Source organism: Electrophorus electricus, chromosome 21, assembly GCF_041902795.1.
Source record: "Electrophorus electricus isolate QZ-2024a chromosome 21, ASM4190279v1, whole genome shotgun sequence".
In the NCBI taxonomy this organism is placed as follows: Eukaryota; Metazoa; Chordata; class Actinopteri; order Gymnotiformes; family Gymnotidae; genus Electrophorus; species Electrophorus electricus.
The window spans coordinates 15,102,501-15,107,500 of NC_137517.1; the positions used below are offsets into that span (position 1 = coordinate 15,102,501).

Here is a 5,000-nt window from a genome sequence, read left to right on the forward strand (position 1 = left end):
CCAGGGAGGCAGAACAGGGCACAACCCATATTGCAAAACGTATTTCATGCAATTACACATTTTCACCTGTGAGGTCATTTCCCCCAAACTCTAATTTTCATTGAACTTTGACCATAAACATATATGACGCATAAGAAATCTGGCTTTACCACTTTGTGTGCTACAGTGTGCACACACATAACATGCATAACATAAATTAGCATTTACACTGCTGCTACACAGACGACATGGCCCTAATAACATGGCTGTAAGCACACAGCTTTAACCACAGATTGGTAGATAGTTTTAGCTTCCATCCAGTACAGCTCAGGGCTGAATTCAGCCCACAGAGACAGCCACATCACATCGACAGAAGCACAACTAACACCACCTGAATTTACCATATAAAAGCGTAATTTCAGTGTGCCACGCGCCTGTTTATATAGTGCTTTTCACAGCGGCCATTATCACAAAGCAGCTTTACGCATATCTGAGTCCAAGCCCCCAGTGAACAAGCCAAGGGTGACAGTGGTAAGGAAAAACTCCCTAGATCATGAGGAAGAAACCTGGAGAGGAACCAAGACTGAAAGGGGGGGGAGCATCCTCCTCCATCCTCCTCCTACAGGGCCCCAGAATGAGCAGCTACAGAGGTCCCAACCTCATGAAGCACAACTGCTCCACCCACCCCACATCTCCACCCACCCCAAGAGCCTGCAGTGCATCAGACCCAAATAATAAGAGGTCCACCCATAGCTGAGAGATGTGAATATCTTCATGGAAACAGAAAACACACACACACACACATCCAGACTCTGGAAGAGAGAAAACACGCACGCGCACACACACACACACACACACACACACACACACATCCAGACTCAGGGAGACAGAACACATGCACACACACATTCAGACTCAGGGAGACAGAACACATGCACACACACATCCAGACTCGGGGAGACAGAAAATGTGCGCATGTGCGCACGCATGCACACACACACACACACATCCAGATTAAGGGAGACAAAATACACACACACAGATAATCTGAAATAAACAGATGTAGGCAGACATGGTTACTCAGATGGGTGGTGTAAGGTGGAGACTGATAGAAGAAAAAGTGACAGTAAATAAATGAACAAATTTCATAACCTCTCATCCTACACTTTGCAGTAGGGTGCAGGGTGGGAGATCTCAGGTACACGGCCCTGCTGGGGCCACTCCCACTTATCTGAATCCCAGGAAATCTTAATGTGCGTGCTGACGAGATCCAACCAATCTGGATTGTTCTTGCTGAATTTACCACGACTGCGACAGATCAGATGTTCTCACCGGCTGATCAGATGTTCTCACCGGCTGACAAATCACCAGCGTTTCACCCAGAGAGGAATAGACTAACCCCATACATTCCTGGGAATGTCGGGATCCCTTTTAACAGGCGCTGATGTCCATGCTGGCAGCAAGACTTCACACGGTCACTTTAATGATGTCTCTCCAGCCTCTCAGCATGCCAGCAATAAGACCCTGAACAGACTCCAGTGAACTGATGCAGCGGTGCATGAGCTCAGGGGTGGTCCTGTGGAGCTCCACACACACGCACGCATGTGCTTCATCTGCTCTTCACCTGCCCACAAGTACAATCTCTGTGGATCTCGCAGTGTCTGCATGGATGTCCTTTAGCTGTGATGGTGTATCTCTCACTAGAGTGGACCTCCTCTGGAGTTTACTACGGCTGAGCTCTGTGCTGTGATGTTTTAGTCGTGTCAGTCTGTCCACTTAATCAAAGTGTCTACAGGACAAAGTTGAAAAGTTCACTTCTACAAGATTTTAAAAGAGGAGATAAAAACTAAACAACAATCCCCCTCTCTGTCTCTGTATGTCTCTCCGTGTCTCTCTCTATATTCCTTCCACTGAGCTCTATACTAAAGAGCTGCTGTATCTCCTGAGATTTTGTGAAGGAACTTAATGGTTCCCAGAAGGCTGTTTGAGGGAGGACGGGACAGACCCTGCTGCTGTCTGAAAACAGCCAGTCCCCATTCTCACACACACACACACACACTATACACACACACACACACACACACACACACACACACACACACACACACAGAAAGCCCTAACACACACTATACACAAGTCCTAACACACACACACACACTATACTCACACACAAAAACACACACAAACAAATGCACAAAAGCGCTACACACAAACGCAAACACACTACACACATGCACACCAATGACCTACATACAAGAGCTAAAAGATATAGGCCTGTATTATAGAGCCTCAGGCCTTTCCAGAGATCACAATTCCACCCAAGTTTGGCTTCTGAGGTCATTTGTCTGACAAATACCAACAAAGACATCACATGACAGACACTGGGATACTGGCCATAGAAATTTACATACATTTGCAAAGATAAAATTCTTCTATGGCGTCAATGTCATAGTGTCTTGAATTCCTCATGTTGCCTTGGCAACCCGCCCGATTCTCAAGGTCGGAAGGTCACCATTAACATAGCCCAAGACCTTATGTGCTACTGCAAGACCAATTCCAAGCCCGCAATCTATGTGCATCATTTAGAGAGCATTTACCTCAAACACAAAATGGCCAAACACTGATATCAGCCTTATCAAAGACTAACAGACCGGGTGAGAGCAGCAAAAAGATGTGCTCCACAGTCCACACAAGGTTTAATAGCAACGCCATTTATGTAGGATTCACGAGGTCACCATTTATGTACAACACTCAATAATACTGGCTTCATTTCTAGAAGTCCTGTACATAGAATACAGACCGACAGGTATGATATGAAGTTCCTCTGACATGACAAAACCACCAACTGTGTGTGTCTCCATTAAAGATGTCCAGTTTTACTGGAGAAGCCAGAAACGTGTAACTGGAGAAGCTGATCGTTCTGGAATGGTACAGGGAAAGTGAAAACTTTATGTTCACGCCATTACGTATCAACACAGGAACACTCAGAAAAGTCAAAATCAAAAAACTAAATGGTAGAGGTGTAGAGGGGGATGGTAGAGGTGTAGAGGGGGATAATAGAGGTGTAGAGGGGGTGGTAGAGGTGTAGAAGGGGATAGTAGAGGTGTAGAGGGGGATAACAGAGGTGTAGAGGGGGGTGGTAGAGGTGTAGAAGCAGGTGGCAGAGGTGTAGAGGGGGATAATAGAGGTGTAGAGGGGGATGGTAGAGGTGTAGAGGGGGATGGTAGAGGTGTAGAGGGGGATAACAGAGGTGTAGAAGGGGGTGGCAGAGGTGTAGAGGGGGATAACAGAGGTGTAGAGGGGGATGGTAGGGGTAACAGGCAATGAAATGCCACCAGGACCAGGTGCTTGCAGCTGCTCTATAAATAGGGGCTGCTCATGGCAGGCCCCCCCAAACCACTACAATAGGACAATAGGGTAAGAAGGTCACAGCCTAGATACAAAGAGCCATCTGTTGCTTCCCTGATCCGAGGACTACGGTACACGAGGAGGACCCATGTCAGATAATGTGTCGTCCTGAGCAGTCTGTCAGTCTGATTCCACTAGAACGGAAAGTAAATTATGGGGCATCAGCCCATATTTAGCCCAGTTTGCTTTACAAGCAACCGTCAAACGGGTTTTACGGCTACACCCTGGGCTACGAACAGGCAGGTGCTACCGACTCTTGGCAGGGAGCCAAAAGCCTGTTTTGTCTCTGCAAGGAGAGTTATAAAGAGAGACTGAACTGGAGACTGAAGGGTAAACAGGCAGAAAGAAATGTAGAGAGAGACAGAAATGGAAATTGAACTGACAATTTCACTTTTGTTCACTTTTGTACAAGGAACAATCTATATAGGATTCATCGTGCGATTGCCCTCTCGGGTGCCTAAAATACTCCCACACAGCCGATGCATTTTGGGGGAAGATAATACATTTTACCACTGTCCCCAGTCTCTACCATTTTGCTTCTAATAAGACTGAAAACATTTTGGTCTCGCTAATAGCCAATAAATAGGATATATGCATGAGCTTGGTTTTGCATGTGAAAATCAGATCACATCAAGATTGGCAAGTTTATACATCACTTCTTCTTATTCAATAATGGCAAAATGACTGTAGACTGGCCAAACATTAGATTTTTTTTTTATTAAGGCATGTCAAGAACAACAAATAGCTCATACACCTTCAACATGACATGGACTATTTGTGAAGCATTACCCATTTGTGTGTGTGTGTGTGTGTGTGTGTGTGTGAGAGAGAGAGAGAGAGATAGATTTCATCATGGGGTTCACAACAATTTTAGAGAGCTGCAGAAATAAGTACATAATACTGTAACATTTGATAATCCTGTATAGATAACATTTAAAAATCATAAACATTTAATAATCCTGTATTAACATTTAATCATATAGATATAACATAATAATCCTTTGCAAATGAAAAATCTTAGGATATTGCCATAAAATCTCATGTAGCTACAATCAATACATCACACTGTCATTATGACGTTTCAGCGCGTATAAGGAGTGAAAACACAACCTGACCAGTGCAGCGGCGTCCTTTACCAAAGAGCTCACGTCGCCGACGCTAGACCAAAAATAGATATCTTAGCTGATTCATTTAGTTAGAGTCAACATTGCCCTGTTCTTCTGTGCATTTGATAGCCATTGTGTGTGATAAAGTTAGAAACATGCTGGGAGCAGCAGTAGATTTACAGCAGTAGTGTATTTACAAAGACAAACATCTGATTCATCTCAGTGCAGTCAGCAATGCCTGTGTGGAAAAACAGAGGTCCCTAGTATGAGTCAGAAGTACAGAGAGAGGTAACTGTCAACTCCAGCCTACACTTCAGTGAGTTGTAAGACCCAAAACAAAGGATGATCACTAGGACCTGAATGGATAAAAAAATGATTGGGTATGCTCTAAACAGAAGAGCATTTTAATTGGTATTTTGACAAATGCAAAGGAGGAGTCACTGTACCATCATGCACTGTGATACTGTAACGACCACAGCTGGTAAAGGTACTTGACTAGCAATCAGA

The 5,000-nt window shown here is 44.6% G+C and overlaps 1 protein-coding gene across 1 annotated transcript in view; it reads right to left on the reverse strand.

The window, feature by feature from the left end:
- tmem38b (transmembrane protein 38B) overlaps positions 1 to 5,000 on the reverse strand; it is a 22,982-nt gene that overhangs the window by 16,728 nt on the left and 1,254 nt on the right. The window lies entirely within an intron of this gene.